Source organism: Taudactylus pleione, unplaced genomic scaffold (assembly GCF_031769625.1).
Source record: "Taudactylus pleione unplaced genomic scaffold, aTauple2 ptg000370l, whole genome shotgun sequence".
Lineage (NCBI taxonomy): Eukaryota > Metazoa > Chordata > Amphibia > Anura > Myobatrachidae > Taudactylus > Taudactylus pleione.
The window spans coordinates 8213366-8239963 of NW_028284771.1; the positions used below are offsets into that span (position 1 = coordinate 8213366).

A 26598-nucleotide genomic window follows, 5' to 3' on the forward strand; every position below is an offset into this window, starting at 1 on the left:
CACTGCAATATTCCTTGCACCTATTTCTCTTGTCATCACTGGAAACTACCTCACATTCCTTCTTCCAAAACTTCTCCTGATCAGCACACCACCTGTGGAACTTCCTACCCTGATAGGCTATCCCCCAACCTTCACTCTTTCAAGCAGTCCTTCAAAAGCCACCTCTCTTCCAGTGCCTACTTCCCCTCCACCTGAAACATCACCTAACACTAGTTCCATCTTCCCCTGTCCCACTCCTGCTGTCTCCCTCTTCCACAGTGTTGGATTGGTAAGGAAACAATGAAATTCAATAAATAAATGCTTGAGGACAGCTACAAGTTAAGATAGCGTGTGAATGAAATCTCAAAGTAGGTGTAACCACACAATAAAGAGCATCTGCAAAACATTTGTTTTTGCCACTCTTTCTCAATTCTGACTTTCAAAAGGGAAATGCTTCAAAAGATATGCTGTCCGCAGGCCTCACATCTGTTAGACAATTTGTGGACGTTCACACATGTAAACCCGTAACTGCTGACAACATTTTGACCACTTTTAACCTGCACCAGATACACATCTTCGCAATAAATCAATCACTGCATTATGGGCCTTAATCTTTGGACGCAGCTGCTGTGTACACATATGCTTAAGGTGCATACACACTGGGCGATTAAAATGAACGATTGAACAATTACATTATCGTAATCGTTCAATCGCTCATTAATCATGCAGTATAATGTCGAAAACTACCAGCGATGCGCGCTCCCACTGGTCGTTTTCGACAACAGTCATCGCCTGAACATGCTGGCCAACTTGTCGATAACAACAGGTTGGGCTTGTTCGGGGATGATGCACTGCACAGGAGGACGAACGATTGTACGATTACAATGTCGGAAATCATGCAGTCATCTATCGTCTAGTGTGTACGCACCTTTAGTCTTCATTCTAGCACCCTGATCCTCTCACAACCCGTGCAGTTCCTCTTTCCTGCCTGGGGTGTCGCCCTCTACTGTGGTACTTCTAGCTCACACTGTTCTGTATATGAGAAGTTTGTTGCATCAGCTGAGTGTGCTAGAAGCACCAGAGAAAAGTGTGACACCCCATGCAGGAAAGAGGAACCGCACGGGTTGTGACAGATGCAAGGTGCTAGAATTAACACTATATGCTAATGCTGCAGGAGCCGTTTGAAGGAAAAAGACGCCTCCAGCCAGCATCTCAGATCGGATGCCTGCTTCTGAAGAAGCAGGATTGGATCAGGACTGCGACCATCGGGCTGACAATTGTATAGGTGGATCCCCCGCTTTAGGGGACACAGAGTGATATTGCAGGACCTGTTCTACACATGTACTGAATGGGTCCTACACATGCGAAGTCCATCTGCTACCGGAGATAGGGCCTGATACAGAGATGTACTTATGTCTGTACAGTAAATGGACATCTGAAACCCGCTGAATTATATTGAGAGACCTTAAGAGAAATAAGCTAAACAACACATTACTGTACACACCAGAAACACATTACTGTACACACTACTCAGAAACACAGTACTGTACACACTACTCAGAAACACAGTACTGTACACACTACTCAGAAACAGTACTGTACACATTACTGTACACGCTACTCAGAAACACATTTGAGTTCTCAACAAGTGGTGCCATACTTCCTAAAAAGAATGACGGAATTATAATTTTTTTTTCAGCTGGGAAGGGGTCCAATGACGTCTGCAGGTGACCGCTCTGCCCTGTGCTACCTCCTACCTACACAGAGCCTCTGTGCTCTGTAAAAAATACCAATGTATGCCCATGTGCAGTGCTAAGAAAGTACTGAAAGTGTGCACAGCATCAGGAAGCCAGTAAACGTTAGAATAACTGAGGGGACATAGGGCCTGATTCAGAGCCGGACGGTATTTGCGCTCGCTCGTTCAGAAAAAGGGGCCGGCTATTTAAATTGAGCGCTCGCTCTTTGCGGTCTGTTGACGCCTCTATGTCTGAGCAAGCGAAACATGCGCTCGCTATTTTGTAAAGACGCCCCCTGGCCGCTCGCATCCTACGTCATCTCCGCTATTTATTAGATTAATAGAGTACATCGAAAGGCGTCTGAACTGATTTTCCTACCGCAATCATGTGAACAGTTCAGGCTAAGAAACAACCAAGTGACGTGGTCGATGACGCTGCTTTGTTAATTGTGCACACCCTTAAAACGCCCATTTTGACCGTTTGGCACGCCTGCGTTCGGATCTCCACTCCCCGTTTTCAAGCACCTTCCCCTGTTACCACCCACAAACGCCTCATCCTGTCACTCAAATTAGCAGGCACTTGCTATTTTCTGAGCGCTCGCTTTCCGACCGCAATGACTGGTTGGCGCATGCGCATTACGACCCATACGCATGCGCAGATGTGCGAACATCGCTCGGAGCGGCTCTGAATCAGGCCCATATTGCGGCACATCACACGGTAGGTGGAAACTGTTAAATTGCAGATACAAGTTTTCGTATCGATGTAACCTTATAACACTCAGCATTGGCCATGATAAACCTATTTATCAAGGTGTAAGCATTTTCAATGTTACAGTCCTGTGCTATTTATTAAATGATCATTCCGGCGGTGACTATTGTGGAGTATTAGCCAATGGTAGCAAGCTCCGGGGGTCTCCAGCGATGGCAGATCCCCAAAGCTTTAATCCGTCCCAGGCCTGCCATAGTGTGCTAACGTAAAAGAAAAAATGCTTTATTTAATTAAAGCATATTTTCAAAAAGTATTAACTTTTTTTTTCTGCCAAAGTTGAAGCCATGTAGCCTTGGAAAAATATGAGATATGGTAAGAACTTACCTTTGTTATCTCTATTTCTACGAAGTCCATAGGGTTCCACAGGATACCTTGGGGTATAGGTGTGACGTCAGTCATCGGGCACCATAGAGTTAAGCTTTCAGCCTCCCAGGATGCACTAGGGTCCCCCTCCTATACCCCGCCCCCGAGCCAAGGCACCTCAGTTAGTTACCCAGCCATAGGCCGGAGGAGGAGAAGGAAGAGAGAGAAAGAAGATCTGGATACACACAAGAATCACACTCTCACCAGAGGGAGACGGGAAAACCGGTGACCAGACCAAAGCCCATCTGCAGCACAGGTGCGACAGGGCGGGAGTCCTGTGGAACCCTATGGACTTCGTAGAAATAGAGATAACAAAGGTAAGTTCTTACCATATCTCATATTTTCTACTTCAGGGTCCATAGGGTATCCACAGGATACCTTGGGGATGTCCCAAAGCAGTATCCTTTAAGGGTGGGGACGCTCCTGTGCTGAAAGGAGAATCCGCCGCCCGAAGGAAGCATCCTGAGAGGCGAAGGTGTCAAACCTGTAATACCTCACGAAGGTATGGACAGAGGACCACGTAGCAGCCTTGCAGATCTGGACTGCAGAGGCACCACGTCGAGCTGCCCACGAAGGACCCACAGACCTAGTGGAATGAGCCTTCAAAGAAGGAGGAACCGGCAGACCTTCATGAAGATAAGCTTCAGAAATAGCCATACGGATCCAGGCTGCCAAAGTTTGCTTTGAAGCAGGCCAACCCTTTTTACGGAAGCCATAGAGGACAAACAAGGCGTCCGACTTCCTAAACGAAGAATTGCGGTCAACATAAGTCCTTAAGGCCCGCACAACATCCAAAGTGGCCTCAGCCACTGAAAGACCAGGTGAGTTAAAGGCCGGAACAACTATTTCCTCGTTAACATGAAACTGGGAAACAACTTTGGGAAGAAATTCAGGCCGAGTGCGGAGCACTGCCCTGTTCCCATGAAAAATCAAGAAAGGGGGTCTACAAGAGAGAGCCCCTAAATCAGAAACACGTCTGGCCGAAGCTGTTAGCCATTTAAGATCCACTGAGCCCAGTGGTTCAAACGGCGGTCCCTGGAGAGCCCTCAGGACCACAGCTAAATCCCAAGGCGCCACAGGTGGAACAAAGGGCGGCTGAATGCGGAGAATACCTTGCATAAAGGTGCGCACATCCGGGATTGTAGCAATCCTACGGTGAAACCAGACAGACAGGGCCGAAACCTGTACCTTCAATGAAGCAAGGCGAAGCCCATGATCTAGTCCCGCTTGTAGCAAGGCAAGTATCCTAGACAGACGAAACTCCCGCGGTGCATAACCTCTCGGTCGACATCATTGGAAGAACGTATGTCACACGCGATGGTATATCCTCGCGGACGACGGTTTCCGAGCTCGCAACATGGTACGCACCACAGAGCTGGAAAACCCCCTGGACCTCAACATGGCTGTCTCAACAGCCACGCCGTCAAAGACAGCCGAGCCAGGTCCGGGTGAAGACAAGGACCCTGCGACAGAAGGTCCGGTCGTAGCGGCAACCGCAGAGGACTGTCCACGGACAGACCCTGAAGGTCTGAGAACCAGTGCCGTCTGGGCCACGCGGGAGCTATCAACAGGAGCATCCCTCCTTCCTGTTTGAATTTCCGGATTACCCGTGGAAGAAGGGAGACCGGAGGGAACAGGTATGCGAACCGGAACGTCCACCGGACGGACAGAGCATCCACCAGAGACGCCTCTTCGTCTCTTGTGCGAGACCCGTACACCGGCAACTTGTTGTGCTGGGACGCCATGAGGTCGATCTCTGGAAGACCCCACCTGTCCACCAGCAGTTGAAAAACGTCCGGGTGCAGGGACCATTCCCCCGGATGAACGTCCTGGCGACTTAGAAAGTCCGCCTCCCAATTTAGCACTCCCGGGATGAAGACCGCTGATATGGCCAGAAGATTGCGCTCCGCCCATACCAGGATCCAAGACACCTCTACGAGAGCCACCCGACTTTGGGTTCCTCCTTGCCTGTTTATGTAGGCCACGGTGGTAGCGTTGTCCGACTGGACCTGCACCGGACGACCCTGGAGAACCCGATGTGCCTGCTGGAGAGCATTGAAGACCGCACGGAGTTCCAAGATATTTTTGGAAGCTCCGCTTCTGTCGGCGTCCACCTGCCCTGGAACAAGTGTGTACCCAAAACTGCTCCCCAGCCCTGAAGACTGGCGTCCGTTGTCAACAGGACCCAATTTGGTACCCAGAACGGATGTCCCTTGCTGAGATGGGTCGTCTGCAGCCACCAAGCAAGGGACAGGCGAACCTCCGGGGTGAGCACTATCGTCTGGGTCTTTAGAGACTGAGGCAGCCCGTTCCACTTGGACAGGATCAGGTGCTGCAGAGGTCTGGAGTGAAACTGGGCATATTCCACCATGTCGAACACCGACACCATGGAGCCCAGTAACCTCATCGCCGAGTGTAGAGACACCCGGCGGCTGTGCAGACAACTGCACACCCTCGACTGTAAAGCAGAGATCTTTTCCTCCGTCATAAAGATCCTTTGCTGTCCCGAGTCCAATAAGGATCCGAGGTGCAGAATCCGCCGAGACGGGATTAGAGTGGACTTCTGCCAGTTGATTAACCAGCCATGCCGTTGCAGCAGCGCAATGGTCAGGTCCAAGTGGCGTAGAAGGAGCTCTGGAGATCCTGCCACTAACAACAGGTCGTCCAAGTACGGCAACATGCGGACTCCCTGCAGCCACAGAGAAGCCGCCATGACCGCCATCACCTTGGTGAACACATGCGGTGCTGTCGCCAGGCCACAAGGTAATGCCCGAAACTGAAAGTGGTCGCTGCGGATTGCAAACCTGAGGAACTGTTGATGGCGCAAAAGAATAGGGACATGCAGGTAAGCGTCCTGTATGTCCAAAGACACCATGTAGTCCCCAGATTCCAGCGCCAGAATGATGGACCGTAGGGTCTCCATCCGAAACTTCGGCACCCGCAAAGACTTGTTGAGAGCTTTGAGGTTGAGAATCGGACGATACGACCCATTGGGTTTCTGCACCAAAAAAAGATTTGAATAGAAACTCTGGCCCCTCTGGGAGAATGGAACAGGCACTATAACTCCAGCCTGGAGCATAGTGTGCAAGACCTTCCCCGCAGCTCCGTGGCCTTGTTCCGGTCTGATGGTAGACCCGTGGTGAAGAATCGAGCCGGGGGTCTGTGCCGGAAAGAGAGGGCGTACCCATGGGAGACCACCTCGAGAACCCAAGTGTCCGTCATGGTGACCGACCAACACCGGGCGAACTGCAGCAGGCGGCCTCCCACTTCGGGATCCCCCAACGGGAGGCCCGGACCGTCAGGCTGCAGGCTTGTCATCAGGCTTAGGGGCCGGACGTCTGGTACTCCATGCCTGCTTCCGGGGCTTGGCCGAGTTTTTGGGGCCAGCCTGTCGGGGAAAAGACTGTGGTTTGGGCCTGCCCTGGGCCCTATAAGACCGAAAGGACGATGGTCCTGAACCAGAAGGAGCCGCGGCCGACGGGAGACATGCCGATTTGGCCGCCGCCAGCGTGGCCACAATCTTGTCCAGATCTGGACCGAAGAGAACTTCTCCGTTAAAGGGCAACGCCTCCAAACCCTTTTTGGAGTCAGCGTCCGCCTTCCAGGATCGCAACCACAAGGTGCGACGAGCAGCCACCGCTGCTGAAGAAATTCGAGACACCAGTGTACTAATGTCTAAGGCCACCTCGTTGATATAAGTGGCCAAATCACGGAGATTACCAATCAACTCCGTTTGTTCGGCCGGACAGTCGGAATCAAAGGACGCCTCCAATGAATCCGCCCAGCGCTCCATCGCTCTGGCAACCCAGCAAATGGCCATGGCCGGCCGCGCTGCCCCCCCCCGCAAGGGAATAAGCGGACTTCAGGCAGATCTCCACCTTGCGGTCCGTAGCATCCTTAAGGGAGGACATGGATGGCATCGGCAATGTGGCACTACGGACAAGACGTGTCACATGAGAATCCACCTGTGGAGGGGATTCCCACTTAGCAAAATAATTATCCGCGAACGGATAAGCCACTGCCAGGCGCCTCTGCGGCTGGTATCGCTTGCCAGGCTGTTTCCACGCCTCCTCTAAATGGTCCATTAACTGACCCGAAAGAGGAAAGACTGTGGCGTCACCCTTGACATCCTTAAAAAAGGCATACTTGGATTTAGCAGCTGGGGGAACTTCGTCCTCAATCACCAAGGCTGTGCGGACTGCCCGAATAAGTCCAGGAATATATACCTTGGACCTAGCGTCAGCGTCCTTAGTATGGAGAGGTTCCTGATCGTAAGGATCCAGAATCTCCCCATCATCAGACGTCCCTTCGTCATCCTCATAAGGAGCCGACAGAGACGCCACCGGCCGTTTATGTGGCCGCATCAGAGTCTCCCCCTGCAACACATCCGACAAGTGCTGTATAGAACTCGTCAGGGAGTTAACCCACGCCGGCTCCTGAGAAACTGGGAGAGGGGAAATAGGGAGACTGCGGGGTACCACCAATTGTCTTGGGAAACCCTGCATGGGTGACGACACCACTGACTGCTGGGACAAACCCATCTGTGTAAACGCGGGCTGCGGAACTAACTGGCCCACTAAGGTTGTAAGCGCCTGAGCAAAACAAGCCCAGGGCGGCTCCTGTACCGATGCTGTAACCGTAAGAGGCCGCGCCATTGACAAACACTGCCGGCAGAGGCCCTCCGCGCTACCCTCCCCCTCCGCTAAAGGTACTTTACACGTAGTACACTGTAACCGCAGAGGAAAATCACTTTCAGACATGATGGTACTAAGTATGTGACCCCTCTCACCAATTGTATTTTAAAGAGGTGAGAGACCACCCTGCAGCACCGCACCGCAAGGGCTTAGCAGAAAGAACAGGGACAGAAATAAAGCTGACAGTCAGAATAGAAGATACAGGCAGCAGCGCTAGCACAGTCACATACAATGCAAAGAAAATCAATTCCTGCACTAACCAGCGCTGATCACTCAACTACACAGACACAGGGCCAGGTAGGACACAGCGCTGCATACACAGACCTGACCACAGCGGAGGAGAGGTATGCGGGGGGACCCAGATGCTTCCTTCCAGCAGCGTTCACCATGCGTTCAGGAAGATGGCCGCCGAGGAGCAGAGAGGAGGCTGGCCTGGGGGAGGAGCGCTGCCACAGGGCCAGTCAGCAGAGTGCAGAGAGGGCTTTGTGCAGCTGGGGTGGCGCCGGCTGTGAGACAGGGAAGGCGCGCTCCCCTGGCATGCATTTAACCCCCGGGACGCCGCAGCGCTACCGCTCTGCTTCGGTCCGCTGTCCCAGGGGGGTAGTGGAAGCGCAGGTTCTTACCTTGCTCCACGCTGCAGCCAGTCCCCAGGGAACCCCCTGCCTGGGGACTCTGGACCATGTAACAGCGGGGACCCACCGCGGGACCCCGCTTCTTACCTTGCTGTCCCCTTGAATCCGGCCTTGGTCCGGAACATCTGGGGTCACCGCTAGCTGTTACCCCAGATGCTCACCAGCATCCCCGGATCGGTACCGGCGGGGGTGTAGGGAAGACAGCATGGACGTCAGGACTGACTGTCCATCCAGAAGTGCAGCCACAGCTGCATGCAGAAAAGCTTCAGGGGCTCTTCTTAGCCCCCACTCCAACAGGTGCACCCGACTCCGGCCGGGCACCAAACTAAACTGAGGTGCCTTGGCTCGGGGGCGGGGTATAGGAGGGGGACCCTAGTGCATCCTGGGAGGCTGAAAGCTTAACTCTATGGTGCCCGATGACTGACGTCACACTTATACCCCAAGGTATCCTGTGGATACCCTATGGAGCCTGAAGTAGAAATGTTACTATAATGTTCATATAACATGATAGAGCAGTGTGTGATAGAGCTCCCACACAGATATGTGACCAGCTCACCATAGCTTAAAGCAGTATTTTCCAGTCCTCTGTAACATATTTTCCATATCCACATACAGCATATGACACTTTATATGCATCACACTCAGCATTTCAAAATTCAGATACCAACGTGTGAAACAAACCCGCTACAAACATGTAGAAGTGAGTGAAGCGAACATCTCGGTCAGCTAATGAATCTTGGGAATTGTGGTCTTTTAGACGGCGGACAGTCTTACAATGTAATGAAATGGAAATCGCTATAAAACTATATGTACCACAAGGCTCTGCGCCAAGGACTGTCACATGACTCAGACAAGGCGACGCACAGCAGGATCGAGGTGTGGAACGCAGACATCCTGTGTCTCTTACTCTCTTCCTTCCTTCCGGCCGGGTCCTCTCAAATTGGCTTTTTAGTAGATCTGTACAGCTCACTGGGCTCATGGGCTGTTTACTGATTTTCTTTTTGTGGGGGGTCGGGGAAATTTGAATTTGATTTTTATGAACACTGAGCGCAGAATATAACCATTGCAAAGGAAGTCCTGCACTACTGCCCATAGTGGTAGCTTACCACTCACACACAGCCTTGCACACCTCCTATATGTGTACAGTGCAGGCAATAATCAGTGACTGAGTGCTGAACGTTTTCTATATTTTTTTTTAATTTAGTTTTTTCAAATATTTTTTTAATCACTTGGAGATTTTTCAGCTTGTGTCTTCGTGGTGGTGGTCGCACGTGGAAGTGGTGCAGCGCCCCAGTAAAAAGGGAGGCAAAGTGAGTGTGCAGCGCAAGCTCTTGTGCAAAAGGCATGGTTGTCAGTGTGCGCGAAGCAGAAATGTAGACTGTTGCTTTTGTATGGGGAATGCATATGATTATTTATAATAAGAAAATTATTAAGGTTACATTACAACATACTACTGTATGTAGGCAAGAGCGCTGGTGTAAAGGCATGTATGCATGGTTGTCAGTGTACGCGAAGCAGAAATGTAGACTGTTGCTTTTGTACGGGGCATGTATATGATTATTTATAATAAGGGAATATATTCTGGTTATATTACAACATACCTCTCTATGTAGGTAAGAGCGCTGGGGAAAAATGCTTCCTCTTTTATAGTTTATACTTTACAAACACTAAATACTGTTTGGGTGATTTTTTTGTACCCCAGCTTGTCTGTCTTTGAATTATGTTTATTATGGGTGATTGCAATCATTTGTTTTCATTGATAATATACAGGCGTATACTGCATACCTCTTACATTAACTGTACTGGACACAAACTGACACCTGTGATTGTCAGAGAGATTACGTCACTTTCATAAAAACAGTGTATCTACTATTAAGTGGGGTAAATGATCCACTATGTGCGCTGGCTGTGCACATCACGCATTATATTACAGCAGAGTAACGTTGCCCATTTTACTGGGTATGCCTAAGTGGGTGCGAGGTGAAATGAGCGATAATATGCTGCAGGTGTGAGTGTCCCCACGCCGTTAGACAGCACATTGCCAGCATCGCTTGTAATTGAATGGGTACCAGTAAGTGCATCTTTGCAACTGATGCCCAGTTTTGCTTCTGTGAGATTGTAAAAAAAAATTATATAAAAGCAAAAATATATTGGATTATGATCTCCTTACTGTAAATGATAGGTTCTTTACATGGCACCATGGCGTTCTGTGACTACTAAAAAGCAACAGGCTATAATACAGGCCACTGAAATCTGTTATCTGTAACAATATACTGTAATATTGTCTGTAAGTGGTTCATTACTCCATAAAATACATGAAATCATGTCATCAGAAGTTACTGATTATTACAGATAATATAATTTTACTGTTGGTGCAGATATTTACAGGAGGTTATACCTATATTACCATCACTTGTATTAGCATATGAGGTTGAATATAAAATACCCCACAAATCTAATTCTATGTATAACATGTTGTGACTTTTGTAATATTAGTGGCGTTGCTGTAGAATGGGTAACCTGATTTATGATGGCTGTGAATGATAAAACTGTAATATGGAAGTTAATATAATACATAAATGCTGTAGTACTTGTTGAAAAAATCTGTGAAATATACAGTACAGGTTGAGTCTCCCATATCCAAAATGCTTGGGACCAGGGGTATTTTGGATAACGGAATATTCCGTATTTTGGAATAATTGCATACCATAACGAAATATTTTGGGAATAGGACCCAAATATACACACAGAATGCATTTATGTGTTATATACATCGTATACACACAGCCTGAAGGTCATTTTATATAATATTTTCAATATTTTTTTGGCTCAAACAAAGTTTGTGTACAGAAATGAAATTTATTTATGTTTCATATACACCTTATACACACAGCCTGAAGGTAATTTTATACAATATTTTTAATTGTGCCTTAGACAAAGTTTGTGTACATTGAACCATCAAAAATGAAAGGTTTCATTATCTGAGTCATGCCCAAAAAATTCAATTTTTCGGAATATTCCGTATTTGGGATTGTTGGATATGGGAGACTCAGCCTGTATTATTATCATTCATGACTAATGATATTAGAGAGTAACTAATGGAGGAAGTAAATTCTGAGCCACGTACCCCCAGATATCACCGTGATGTCTGGCTGCGCACATTTCTCTTTAATACGTAAGGATGTTGCCTATGTTCCTGCAAACATCTGTGGGTTTTGGTGGCAAAATGCATGAAAGTATTTGTCGGGGAGTGCCTTTGCCGGACCGTTCCATGGGGAATTCTTCCCTTAGGTGGCCGGAATAGCGTGTGCTCTTAGGATATAAAAAATCTTTGCTAGAGAGTAACAAAGATACCATTATATTTCTTAGTCTTCACTCTAGCACCCTGCACCTGTCATAACCCGTGCAGTTCCTCTCTACTGCCAGGGGTGATGCTCTCTGCTCTGGTGCCTCTAGCCCACACTAGTCTGTATATCAGAAGTTTGTTGCATTGGCTGAGTGTGCTAGAAGCACCAGAGCAAAGAGCAACACCCAAGACAGGAGAGAGTAACAGCATGGGTTGTGACAGGTGCAGGGTGCTAGAATGAACACTATTTCTCACCAGGTCATATACTTCTTTGCTTCAGGTCTTGATGCTACATCTTATGTGTACCACACAAGTGCCTTTCCGTTAGTAAATGCCAAGCCACAGGATTTGGTCACCACATGGGTGGTCAAACTGGACCGATCTGGCTGTTGTAACAAGTGGATGGATACATTGATGGCCTATTGGTGTGGCTGATAGATGACTGCACAAACCGGCAGACAGCTGTCATGTGTCGGGATTATTGAGCATGCCTCAGAATGGTCTGACTGTTTATTGCCAATAATATTGCTGTCATTCCAACATTGTGATTATTTATATCTGTAGCTTTAGGTTCTGGAATCAATATAATTCCCCTCCCCCAACCCTATATACACAGGTAGGAGGTTTCTAATAGGTTTGATCTCCACCCCTGTATCCCCGATATGCAATTAGTCTATCACAGGCAGATTCTGCTCACACAACAGCAGTATATTAAAAGCTAAAAAGAAAGTTGACCAGAAACAAACACTCATGCGTTTTAAGAACCAAGACCTGCAGGTGATTTGCTGCTGTGATTTAAACACAAAAAAATTTAATTAGAAAAAAAGGGTGTTTTGGGCTGTGATAGAAAAACTTTGCAATGAGATCTTGCGCTTTCAGCAATAGGGATCTAGTGGTGACGACATGCAGTAGCAGAAAATATTTGCATTGACTTTAAGATTGAATTATATTTGCCATATTTCTCACCGGAGTTAATATTTTTATATCAAAATAACAAATGCTGTTTTATGTTGATGCTACAAATCATCTATGTGCCTTGTTCTTAAAGGTGCCCACACATCTGGGTGACTTGTCCACCGACCCAGGGATCTGCAGACCGGCCGCCCAGTTGGTAGGCCAACACACACCAAACTGCCGCTCGATGTGTCTGGGGTCCCTGCAGCAAGTGTACGGGTGGTTGGCGGGTTGCCTGTACACAAAGCCAGATGTGCTGATATATCTGCATCGGCTCTGCTGCAGGGCCATTGCAATATATTTGTGAACCACGTCGTACACACACCGATGTGATATGTTGTTCGTTGGCTGATTTGAACGACATATCACATATGCTGTTTAATTCATTGCGCTGTTTGGTCCAACTAAAAGATTTTTCCTCGCACCCCCTGAGGGTGCAAGGAGAAATCCGACAAAAGTGCCAGCCGCGAGGCTGTGCCCCTGGCACTTTAGTCAGAGAATGCTAGCTCTCGTGACTAAACACCCATGTTAATTTGTGACAACTGAAATTCTCCGAATTTACTGGCAACTGTCGGACAAAACAGCATTGCGTTGAACTGAACAGAGCCCATAGTGTGCACCCAGCATTAGGAATAATAAACCCTCTTAGCTGGAAATTTGAGGTTATTAAAAGTGTTTGTTACTTGTGAAAATTCCTGACAAAGAAGTGATTATAAGTAAGTTACTTTGCACACAACTGCTCAAAAGGGAGCTAGTTAGGGGGGATCCTTGCTGAAAGGATGGATCACGAGGGACAAAGCTGAAGCTGATGGGATAGTGAAGGTGGAATTATGAGGGACAAAGGTGAAGATGCAAACTATACGAGACTCTTTGAAACACCAGCAGAGAAATTAATTCCACCTTTGCACATGTAAAGATTCATTGGCACGAGGACCTTATAAAGGCTGCCCTCAGATGAACTGGAAGTGACAAAAGTAATGTGCATTTGATAGAGCAGTGGTACCTGTAGTCTGTAGCTGGTCTTGCTGTAGATCCTCACAGTGCACAATTTTCCCCCCGGAAAAGACTCCCAAGATGTGATTCTATGACTGGATGCAAGTTGGAATAATTAGGAGAGCAGTGCAGGTGCGTGAACATCAGTTGAATTAATCCAAGTATGGTCCACAGGAACAGTGTCCTTCCACTTCACCATGTTCTCCATGTCTGGATTTGCTGGGGTCAGTGATCAACAGAATAATTTATTCTTGGTGGGTCCTGTTGTAGGAAAATACTTTCCTTGTCTTGTAAATGGGTCCTTCATCACCAGATCCTTCTTTTCATTGATTGCAGTGGCCAAAGCCAAGAGATGACATGTCCCACTTTGATTTACTCTTTGGAGTCTAATGCTGCTTGCAGTATGAGCTTCAGCTGAATCTGGGTGTGGATCCCATAAAAACGCATGGGTGTAAGAATTTTCGATTCCCTGACAAAATTGGGCACAGCCATTTGTTGCTCCTGGACATAAATATGATTCTGTGATCTGTTGATGAATTTGACTGACCAACAACTCATAGGTGGGCATCAACTACCTGGATTGCTTGGTTACGGATGGCAGTCTGTGCTCTGTGTATTCCTGTAAAGCGTCTCGCCACAGCTGTACCCCAACTTTGCTCATGTAAAGATTGGTAGGTGTGAAAGTTTTACAAAGGCTGAATACAGGTCAGATCTTTTAGTTCTGGTACTGTTCCACATCCACACATGCAGATGTCCACGTTTAGTAAGGATGCATTGAGCTGTAGGAGATAAATATACAGTATTTGTGTACATGTGGTAGAGAATATAGATTGTAAGCTCCACAGGTGCAGGAACTGTTAGGAACAACTAAAATATTCTCTGTAAAGCGCTTGTGGAATATGTGCGTGCTATATAAATAACGTAATAAATAAATTAACAAGCCATCTTTTGCTGTAATTATTATTATTAGTTTATATGGCTCACAAGTGTTCTGCAACGCCTTACAAAATATATAAACAAATACGTGACTAAAGACTTACAGTACAATACAATAGAATGCAGGACAAAGACATGGATAATATACATTGCTACATTAGCGATCACAACACCCAGATAAGCAACAGAGCATAAGCAACCAAGTGTTAGGTTCCCTAGTGAGGAGTAAAAAGTAGATGAAAGTAAAGTAGGGAGAAGCACAAGAGGGTAGAGGGCCCTGCTCATAAGAGCTTACATTCTAAAGGGGAAGGGTAGACAAACAGGTGAGACACAGATGGGGTAGACGGGGAGGAAGGCGCATATAATAATAATTTTAATTATATAGCGCTTTTCTCCCTTAGGACTTAAGGTCGCTTTGAAGACATCAGAAAACATGGTACATTATACAGGGATTTGGTGTTGCAAAAAATAGAAAACCACACAGATAATTAAAATCAACCGAAATCTAGATAGCACAATAAGTATATTATAGGCAGGGCCGGCGCTTCCATTAGGCAGCTGCCTAGTGGCGCCGGGCCCTAACGGGCGGCCCGCTGTAGTAACAGCGTTAAGTATGTTGGGGTAAGTTTCTACCAGGTTTGCACACAATTTAGGAGTGAATTTTGCCAATTTTTCCTGGCAGATTTGCTCCAGGTGGTACAGATTGGTTGGATGATGCAATTTTTAAACCGTGACACAGATTCTCATCTGTATTGGGATCTGGGCTTTGATTTGGTCTTTGCAGAACATTCATCTGATTGTTGTTCAACTCTACCAGCATTGCTTTGGCTGGTGCCCTGCTGAAAGGGGAACGTCCTCCCATACTTTAGTTTTCTAATGCCAAGAAGGTTGTCTTGCAGTATCTCTCTGAATTTTGCACCATCCACCAGCCCTTCTATTTTAACAAGAACCCAGTTGGTGCTGAGAAGAATCCTCTCCACGACATGATGCTGCCTTCCCCATACTTCACTGTTGCAATGGTGATTGCTGGGGAATGGGCAGGGTTAGGTTGTTTGAATTGGGGCCAAGCTCTGTCAGTCTCATCTGACCAAACATCCTTATGCCACATTTTACCCGTTCTACCTTTTTACATGTTTTCTGGTGGCACACTCCATATGTGCCTTTCTCCAATAATGGCTTCTTTCTCGCCACCTTCCCATTCAGGCCAGTTGTATGCAGAGCTTTTGATGTCTCTGATGCACCTTCACTACAGTCCCAACCGCTGAACTCTGTAGACTCATTTAAAGTGATAGTTGGCCTCTCTGGCTCCCCACACAAGTCTCCTTCTTGCTCTGATTCTTGTAGGATGGCAGTGCCTAGGTGGTATGATGCAGCTTTTAATTTTTCACAATTGATCCTACAGTTCTCACTGGGTTATCAATGCACCTGGATATTATTTTGTAGCCTTTTCTGATTTTATTCATGTCTATAACTTAAGCTGTAATTTTCTTAAAATGCTCTTTGGTTTTCATTACACAGATTTACATCAGTTTCCAAGTTTGGTCAATGTTAGTATAATGAAGGGGTCTTTTATCCTTAAAGTCTGACCACCTTTTTTTTTTTTTTTTAAATGATACACAGGTAGAGGCTAGTTGGTGGCTAATTGTTATGGCATTACCTTTCATCTGTGTAAACTTGATGTTGCATTTTTCTGTGTTTTTTAATTTTTTTTTTAATTTAAGAAATCTGCAGAGAAATAATATATTATGATTGAATATTAAAATGTTCTTTTAAAAGCCTATTGTTTTGCAATAAAAATACTGTCTGTCATTTGTAATACAGACAAATATATAATATACTCTATTTAGTATTAAAAATAAAGATTATGGCCAAATAGGCGAGAGAGTCCACATTTTCTGGACTTGCCCTGCTATACGCCCCTTTTGGTTGGAGGTGGAAGATTTGATCCTGAAGGTCACGGTTATGTGGCTATCTCTGACCCCCTCTACTGCTCTTTTACATTTATTTCAGGATGATGTTCCTACCCACCATAGATATTTTTTCTACTTCAGGGTCCATAGGGTATCCACAGGATACCTTGGGGTATAGGTGATGACGTCAGGCATCGGGCACCATAGAGTTAAGTTTTCAGCTTCCCAGGATGCACTAGGGTCCCCCTCCTATACCCCGTCCCCTAGCCAAGGCATCTCAGTTTCGTTTGGTGCCCGGCCGGAGTCGGATGCACCTGTTAGAGGGGGGCTAAGAATAGCCACTGTCTTTCCTACACCCCCGCCGGTACCGATCCGGGGATGCTGGTAAGCATCTGGGGTCACAGCTAGCGGTGACCCCAGATGTTTGGGACCATGGCCGGATCCAAGGGGGCAGCAGGTAAGCAGCGGGGTCCCGCGGTGGGACCCTGCTGAAACATGGTCCAGAGTCCCCAGGCAAGGGGGCTCCCTGGGGACTGGCTGCAGCGTGGAGCCAGGTACCTAACCTGCGCTTCCACTAACCCCCTGGGACAGCGGACGGCGGTTGAGCGGTAGCGCTGCGGCATCCCAGGGGTTAATTGCATGCCAGGGGAGCGCGCCTTCCCTGTAGCACAGCCGGCGCCTCCCCCGCTGCACACAGCCCTCTCTGCACTGTGCTGACTGGCCCTATGGCAGCGCTCCTCCCCCAGGCCGGCCTCCTCTATGCTCCTCGGTGGCCATCTTTACAAGCGCACGGTGAACGCTGCTGGAAGCTTGGAAGCGGTGGCATCGCGGTCTGGGTCCCACGGCATACCTCTCCTCCGTTTGGTTCAGGTCTGTGTATGCAGTGCTGTGTCCTACCAGGCTCTGTGTCTGTGTAGTTGATTATCAGCGCTGTTAGTGCAGGAATTGATTTTCTTTGCATTGTATGTGACCTCTGCTAGCGCTGCTGCCTGTACTTTCATTTTCTACTGTCAGCCTTTTCACTGTCCCTGATCTTTTTCTGCTAAAGCCCTTGCGGTGCGGTGATTGCAGGGTGGTCTCACACTATACTACGAGTATCAGTGAGAGGGGTCACATACTTACCATCATGTCTGAGTGACTTTCCCCTCCAGCTTTTGTGTACTACGTGCAAGGTACCTATAGCGGAGGGGGAAGGTAGCGCGGAGGGGCTATGTCGGCAGTGTTATTTATTGGCGTGGCCAATTACTGTCATGGCCCCGGTACAGGAGCCGCCCTGGGCTTGTTTCGCCAAAGCGATTACAACCCTCGTGCGTTCTCACAGATGGGTTTGTCCCAGCAGTCGGTGGTGTCGTCACCCATGCAGGGTTTCCCGAGACAATTGATGGTACCACACAGTCTCCCTATTTCCCCTCCCCAAGTCTCTCAGGAGCCTGCGTGGGTTAATTCTCTGACAAGTTCTGTACAGCACTTGTCGGACGTGTTACAAGGGGAGTCTGTGTTGAGGCCGCATAAGCGGTCGGTGGCGTCTCTAAAGAGTACTAAAGAGTCGGTCGCTAGGTCCAAGGTTTATATTCCTGGACTTATTCGGGCAGTCCGCACAGCTTTAGTGATTGAGGATGAAAATCCTCCGGTGTCAAAATCTAAATATGCCTTTTTTAAGGATATTAAGGGTGACGCCACAGTGTTTCCTCTTTCTGGTCAGTTAGTGGACCATTTAGAGGAGGCGTGGAAACATCCGGGCAAATGGTATCAGCCTCAGAGGCGCTTGGCGGTGGCTTATCCATTTGCGGATAATAATTTTTTCTAAGTGGGAAGCCCCTCCACAGGTGGATTCCCATGTGACACGCCTAGTCCGCAGTGCCACATTGCCCATGCCCTCCACGTCTTCCTTGAAGGATGCTACGGACCGTTAGGTAGAGATTTGCCTAAAGTCCGTTTATTCCCTTGCGGGGGGGGGACAGCTAGGCCGGCTATGGCCATTTGTTGGGTAGCCAGAGCTATGGAGCGCTGGGCTGATAATTTGGCTGCGTCTTTCGATTCCGACTGTTCGGCTGAACAGACCGAGTTGATAGGCAATCTCCGAGACTCGGCCACTTATATCAATGAGGCGGCCTTGGATATCAGTACCCTGGCGTCTCGGATTTCTTCGGCGGCTGTCGCTGCTCGTCGCACCTTATGGTTGCGATCTTGGAAGGCGGACGCTGATTCCAAGAAGGGCTTAGAAGCTTTGCCTTTCAATGGAGAAGTCCTCTTTGGTCCGGATCTGGACAAAATCGTAGCCACGCTGGCGGCAGCCAAGTCGGCATGTCTTCCGTCTGATGCGGTTCCTTTGGTTCAGGTACGTCGTCCTTTCGGCCTTACATGGCCCAGGGTAGGCCTAAGACGCAGTCTTTTCCCAGACAGGCTGGCCCCAAAAAATCGGCCAAGCCCCGGAAACAGGCCTGGAGTACCAGACGTCCGGCCCCTAAGCCCGATGACAAGCCTGCGGCCTGATGGTCCGGGCCTCCCTTTGGGGGATCCCAAAGTGGGAGGCCGCCTGCTGCAGTTCGCCCAGTGTTGGTCGGTTACCACGACAGACACTTGGGTTCTCGAGGTGGTTTCTCACGGGTACGCCCTCTCCTTTCGGCACAGGCCCCCGTCTCGATTCTTCACCGCGGGTCTTCCATCAGACTGGAAAAAAGCCGTGGAACTGCGGAAGGTTTGGCACACTATGCTCCAGGCTGGAGTTATAATGCCTGTTCCATTCTCCCAGAGGAGCCAGGGTTTCTATTCCAATCTGTTTTTGGTGCAGAAACCCAATGGGTCGGATCGTCCGATCCTCAACCTCAGAGCACTCAAGTCTTTGCGGGTGCTGAGGTTTCGGATGGAGACCTCTTACGGTCCATCATTCTGGCGCTGGAACCTGGGGATTACATGGTGTCGTTGGACATACAGGAAGCTTACCTGCATGTCCCTATTCTTTTACTCCATCAACAGTTCCTCAGGTTTGCAATCCGCAATGACCACTTTCAGTTCCGGGCGTTACCTTTTGGGCTGGCGACAGCACCACGTGTATTCACCAAGGTGATGGCGGTCATGGCGGCTTCCCTGCGGCTGCAGTGAGTCCGCATGTTACCGTACTTGGACGACCTTCTGTTGGTGGCAGGATCTCCAGAGCTCCTTCTACGCCACTTGGACCTGACCATTGCGGTATTGCAATGGCACGGCTGGTTAATAAACTGGCAGAAGTCCACCCTGATCCCGTCTCAGAGGATTTTGCACCTCGGAGCCTTATTGGACTCCGGACAGCAAAGGATCTTTGTGACGGGGGAAAAGATCTCTGCCTTGCAGTTGAGGGTGCGCAGTTGTCTGCAGAATCGCCGTGTGTCTCTGCACTCGGCGATGAGGTTACTGGGCTCCATGGTGTCTGTATTCGACATGGTGGAATATGCCCAGTTTCACTCCAGACCTCTGCAGCAATTGATTTTGTCCAAACGGAATGGACTGCCTCAGAGTCTAAAATCCCAGACGATGGTGCTCACTCCGGAGGTTCGCCTGTCCCTAGCCTGGTGGTTGCAGACGGCCCATCTCAACAGGGGTTGTCCGTTCTGGGTGGCGAATTGGGTCCTGCTGACAACGGACGCCAGTCTGCGAGGCTGGGGAGCAGTCACGGGTCCACACTTGTTCCAGGGCAGGTGGACTAGGGCGGAAACAGAGCTTCCAATAAACATCTTGGAGCTCCGCACGGTATTCAATGCTCTCCAGCAGGCACATCAGGTTCTCCAAGGTCACCCAGTGCAGGTCAGTCGGACAACGCTACCACCATGGCCTACATAAATCGGCAAGGAGGAACCCGAAGTCGGGTGGCTCTCGTAGAGGTGTACCGAATGCTGGTTTGGGCGGAGTGCAATCTCTCGGCCATATTAGCAGTCTTCATCCCGGGAGTCCTAAACTGGGAGGCGGACTTTCTCAGTCGCCAGGACGTTCATCCGGGGGAATGGTCTCTGCACCTGGACGTCTTTCAACTTCTGGTGGACAGGTGGGGTCTTCCAGAGATCGACCTGATGGCGTCACCGCACAACAACAAGTTTCCGGTGTACGGGTCTCGCACAAGAGATGAAAAGGCGTCTCTGGTGTATGCGCTGTCCGTCCGGTGGACGTTCCAGTTTGCTTATCTCTTTCCTCCGGTTTCCCTTCCACGGGTAATCCGGAAATTCAAACAGGAAGGAGGGACGCTCCTGTTGATAGCTCCCGCGTGGCCCCGGAGGCACTGGTTCTCAGACCTCCAGGGACTGTCCGTGGACATTCCTCTGCGGTTGCCGTTACGTCCGGACCTCCTGTCACAGGGTCCTTGTCTTCACCCGGACCTGACTCGGCTGTCTTTGACGGTGTTGCTGTTGGGACGGCCATGTTAAGGTCCAGGGGGTTTTCCAGCTCTGTAGTGCAAACAATGCTAAGGGCTCGGAAACCATCCTCTGCAAGGATATACCATCATATGTGGCATATGTTCTTCCAGTGGTGTCGCCCGAGAGGTTATGCTCCTCGGGAGTTCCGTCTGTCTAGAGTATTAGCTTTCCTACAGGTGGGACTGGACCATGGGCTTCGTCTTGCGTCTCTGAAGGTGCAGGTGTCTGCCCTGTCCGTCTGGTTCCATCGTAGGATTGCTGCAATCCCTGATGTGCGCACCTTTATGCAAGGTGTTCTCAGAGTTCAGCCACCTTTTGTTCCACCTGTGGCGCCTTGGGATTTAGCTGTGGTCCTGAGGGCTCTCCAGGGATCGCCGTTTGAACCACTGGGCTCAATGGACCTCAAATGGCTGACAGCTAAAACTATTTTCCTTCTGGCCATTGCTTCGGCCAGACGTGTTTCTGACTTAGGGGCTCTCTCCTGTAGACCCCCTTTTTTGATTTTTCATAGGAACAGGGCGGTGCTGCGCACTCGTCCTGGTTTCCTTCCTAAAGTTGTTTCCAGTTTTCACATCAACGAGGAAATCGTTGTGCCGGCTTTTAACTCACCTGATCTTTCAGTGGCTGAGGTCACTTTGGATGTTGTGCGGGCCTTAAGGATTTATGTTGACCGCACTTCTTCGTTTAGGAAGTCGGACGTCTTGTTTGTCCTCTATGGCTTCCATTTTAAAAGGGTTGGCCTGCTTCAAAGCAGACTTTGGCAGGCTAGATTCGTATGGCCATTTCTGAAGCTTATCTTCATGAAGGCCTTCCGGTTCCTTCCTCTGTGAGGGCTCATTCCACTAGGTCTGTGGGTCTTTCGTGGGCTGCTCGACGTGGTGCCTCTGCAGTCCAGATCTGCAAGGCTGCCACATGGTCCTCGGTCCATACCTTTGTGAGGTATTACGCGTTTGACACCTTTTGCCTCTCAGGATGCTTCCTTCGGGCGGCGGATTCTCCTTTCAGTACAGGAGCGTCCCCACCCTTAAAGGATACTGCTTTGGGACATCCCCAAGGTATCCTGTGGATACCCTATGGACCCTGGAGTAGAAAATATGAGATATGGTAAGAACTTACCTTTTGTTATCTCTATTTCTACGAAGTCCATAGGGTTCCACAGGACTCCCGCCCTGTCGCACCTGTGCTGCAGATGGGCTTTGCTCTGGTCACCGGTTTTTCCGTCTCCCTCTGATGAGAATGTGATTCTTGTGTGTGTCCAGATCTTTTTTCTCTCTCTTCCTTCTCCTCCGGCCTATGGCTTGGTACGTAACTGAGATGCCTTGGCTCGGGGGCGGGGTATAGGGGGGGACCCTAGTGCATCCTGGGAGGCTGAAAACTTAACTCTATGGTGCCCGATGCCTGACGTCATCACCTATACCCCAAGGTATCCTGTGGAACCCTATGGACTTCGTAGAAATAGAGATAACAAAGGTAAGTTCTTACCATATGTCATATTATTATCCACGTACTTATTGCTACCAAGGCAGCTATTGCCCAGTTCTGGAAGCAGGATAAACCTCCCCCCCTATCTTTAATAAAGTTCAAAATAAATTATAGTTTCCGGATGGAAACTTTAAATTGCTCTTACTCTTCTTCTGCTAACTCACCAATGATTAAGTGTTCAGCTGGCAGGAATTTATAATGACTGATTCATGTCTTTCAATAACCACACATTGATATATATTTTGGTTTGTATAATGGGAGTTCTAGAGTGTTTTTTACTGTCTGTGTAGGTCATCCACTGACTTTGTTTTGTTTTGATTTTTAGGTATATGTGATATTTTGATTGACAATTGCCTGTTTTTCCCCCCTTGTTATATTTTTCCCCTTTCTCTTTTTTTCTGTATCCTCCCTTTTTATTTTCTATGTCTTTACAAAAACAAAATTGAAAATTCAATACAAATTATTGTTTAAAAATAAAGATTATATATACAGTGCATTCAGCCCCTTTGCATTTTTCATGTTTTTTCATGTTTTGCCTCACAACCTGGAATTAAAATGGATTGTTTGAAGGTGTGCATCATTTCATTCACAGAACATGCCTACAACTGTGAAGTTTTTTTTTGTTTTAATTGTGAATCAAACAACATTTAGGACAACATAACCGAAAACTTCAGCTTGCATAACTATTCACCCCCCTAAAGTCAGTACTTTGTCGAGCCACCTTTTGCGGCAATTACAGCTGCAAGTCGCTTTGGATAAGTGTCCATGAGCTTGCCACATCTTGCCCCTGGGACTTTTGGCCATTCCTCAAGGCAAAACTGCTCCAGCTCCTTCATGTTGGATGGTTTCCGCTTGTGAACAGCAATCTTCAATTCTAACCACAGATTCTCAATTGGATTGAGATCTGGGCTTTGAAAAGGCCAGAGGTTCCCAAAGTCCGCCATTACAGTCCACGTTTTAGGGATATCCAAGCTTGAGTCCAGATGGTTAAATCAAATGGATTGAGGTACTAATTAAGTCACCTGTGCTCAAGCATGGATATCCCTAAAACATGGACTGTAATGGCGGACTTTGGGAACCTCTGGACTAGGCCATTCCAACACATTTCAATGCTTCCCCTTAAACCACTTGAGTGTTACTTTAGCAGTATGCTTTGGGTCATTGTCCTGCTGGAAGGTGAACCTCTGTCCCAGTCTCAAATCACAGGCAGACTGAAACTGGTTTTGCTCAAGAATATCTCTGTATTTAGCACCATCCATCTTTCCCTTGACTCAAATCCGTTTCCCAGTCCCTGCTGCTGAAAAACATCCCCACAGCATGATGCTGCCACTACCATGTTTTACTGTGGGGATGGTGTGATGGGATGTGTTGGGTTTACGCCAGACATAGCGTTTTCTTTGGTGGACGAAAAGTAAAATTTTAGTCTCATCTGACCAGAGCACCTTCCTCCATACATTTGGGGAGTCGCCCACATGTGTTTTGACAAACTCAAATCGTGTCTTCTTATTTTCATCACTAAGTAATGGCTTTTTTCTGGCCACTCTTCCATAAAGCCCAGCTCTATGGAGTGTACGGCTTATTGTGGTCACATGCACAGATACACCAGTCTCTGCTGTGGAACTCTGCAGTTCCTTCAGGGTTACCTTTGGTCTCTGTTCTGCCTCTCTCTGATTAATGCTCTCCTTGTCCGGTCTGTGAGTTTTGGTGGGCGGCCCTCTCTTGGCAGGTTTGTTGTGGTACCATGTTCTTTCCATTTGATGGTGTTCCGGGGGATCATCAAAGATTTGGATATTTTTTTTTTTATAACCCAACCCAGAATTGTATTTCTCAACAACTTTGTCCCTGACTTGTTTGGAGAGCTCCTTGGTCTTCATGGTGTGATGCCTCTTGCTTAGTGGTGTTGCAGCCTCTGGGGCCTTTCAGAAAAGGTGTGTTTATACTGACAGATCATGTGACACTTAGATTTCACACAGATGGTCTTCATTTCACTAATTATGTGACTTCTGATGGTAATTGGTTGCACCAGACCTTTTGAGGGGCTTCATAGCAAAGGGGGTGATTACACATGCCAATTTTCCTAATTTTATGTATAAAGATTCTTTTTTTTGTGCAGATCCATCACATAAAATTCAGATAAAAAAAAGAAATTAATTACAGGTTGTAATGTAACATACTTTAGCAAGGCACTATATATGATACTTATAGCATTCTATGATTATGTCACAAGTAATATGACTAGATAATATGCAAGTGAGGCATGTCCTTTAACACGTATTTTACTTCTATGTGTATGCATTATCTCTTGCAGCCATATAACACCATATTAACAACAGTGTTCCCCTTAACAAAGTTTGTGGGGAAAAGCACTGGCCACATCTACCAATTGTAATATATGTATAAAATGTAAGAGCACAAGGAGTGCTGAATAGTATACATAAAGTAGTTGGAATGTTTATACTACTTATGTCCAACATGATCTTTTCCTCCTCTGCAGGTGTCTCTCTAAAGCAGCAGGCATAGTGCAGCCTCTTCGTAGTGCAGAAGTGCATTATGTGGATTGGTTGATCTGTATTCAGGGGCAGGGCCAATGAGCTAGCACTAACTTCAATACCATCAGCTAGTCAGTCCTGCTTTACACACATGCACGTTGTGGACTGTTTATTTTGACAAAGGGGTCAGGGCAGTAATGTCACTGCTACACCATCATCTTTTTTCACCTGTATGAGATCATGACACTATACAATAGTGGTTGGAGCTACACCTCTTAAATAGAATTGCAGGGGAATATCGGAACAAGGTATATGCTTCATATGAGAATATTTCTAGTTTGGGGTTCAACTAAAAATCTTAAGATCTGTGTTAAGGAAAACAAAAGGGTGGTAGTTTGAAGGACATAGTAGATCTCTTAAGGTGCCCATACACTGTGCTATATTTTACACGATTTGGCAGTTTTCGATCATTCGCATCGACCAATCGTCTAAAATGTGGCGTATTCCAGTACGATTACGATGCGCGGCCCCAGCGTTGTGTATCGGCATCGCAGATCAACTACGATGTGACAAACATCGTACGGTGTTTGTGCACATCATGCATGATAGAGATGCATGTAGCACGGATGGGATAAAAGACTCGTCTGTGCTGCTGCGATAAAAAAATGAAAAAAAAAATCTGTGTACAACAAATGGAAAAAAAAATGCCGTGCGCCCCCCCCAACCACCCTCTTTTAAAAAAAAAAAAAAAGCAACCAGCCCCGGGCTTTTAGTAACCCAGTGTTGGTTTTGCTTAAATACAGGGGACAAATGATGTAGTGTTTGTTCCCAGCGCCGGGTAAACCACCGGGGCGGGTACCTGGTGAAGGGACCGCCTGGTCCCTTACACCAGTGTCAACGGCAGAAGCTTGGCTCCGGGCGCGAGCTTTTGGCTCGCGGTCCAGCAGCCAATAGGAGGCAGACGCGACGAGCCAATCGTGGCTCATCGTAGCCCCGCCCACTCGCGGCGTATTGAATAGACGCTGCTGAGCGGGAACGTTCAGTCCGTCGCGGTGGGGAGGAGTGAAGACCTCATGAAGACAAATGAAGAGTTGGTGCGGCAACAGTTCCGGCGGCCGCGCAAGAGGCCAGAAGACGGCGCGATCAAGAAGGAAGAGGCGGCGCCGCTGGCCAGGACGGGCCAGCGGCAGAAGACTGAAGCTGAGTACCAGAGAGGACTGCGGGGTGGAAAGTAAAAGAGCTATCGAAGCTCCCCACGCAGCCTCTTCCACCGTGCGGGTAGGTGGCCTTGGGCCACCGTTATTTACCCCTCCCTAGACCACCAGGGTTGTCGGGCACTAGGCCTGTGGGTATATAGGCGAGCACAAGGCCCGGGCTACATAGGGGGTATTAGGCCCAATTGAAGGTATCTGGCCCCCCCCCAAATAGGTGTGTGACCTGGGCATTAGGCCCAAATCACTAAAGGGCAAACAGGTGGGTCCCCAGTAGTTGACCCACCAATTTGCCCTTTAGTGACCTGGGCCTAATGCCCAGGTCACTCCTATTTGGGGGGCAGCTTCCTCCACTGCACAGGGGGTCTGAGAGGCATAAGGAGGACTCCTGGGGGCACTGCATATGGGGACTACAACCGGGGGCACTGCATATGGGGGACTACTACCGGGGGCACTGCATATGGGGGACTACTACCGGGGACAATGCATAGGGGGACTAAAGGGCATTAATGTGTGGCATCATTTGTAAGGGGTATTACTGCATGGCATAATGTGAAAAGGCTGGGCATTGCTGTGTGCCATAATGTGTAAAGACCGGGCATTAATGTGTGGAATAATGTGTGAAGGCTGGGCATTGCTGTGTGGCATAATGTGTAAAGAGCATTAATGTGCAGCATAATGTGTAAAGACCGGGCATTTATACTTTGATAAATATGCCTA

General features: G+C 48.1%; 1 protein-coding gene across 3 annotated transcripts in view; it reads left to right on the forward strand.

Moving 5' to 3' along the window:
* Positions 1–9128: 9128 nt before the first annotated feature.
* The window catches only part of ARB2A (ARB2 cotranscriptional regulator A), a 471272-nt gene continuing 453802 nt past the window's right edge, over positions 9129–26598 (forward strand). For all 3 annotated transcript variants that reach the window (XM_088444639.1, XM_088444640.1, XM_088444641.1), the window contains exon 1: positions 9129–9482. The gene's annotated coding sequence lies outside the window, so the exon portion shown is untranslated. The remainder of the gene's footprint in view (positions 9483–26598) is intronic.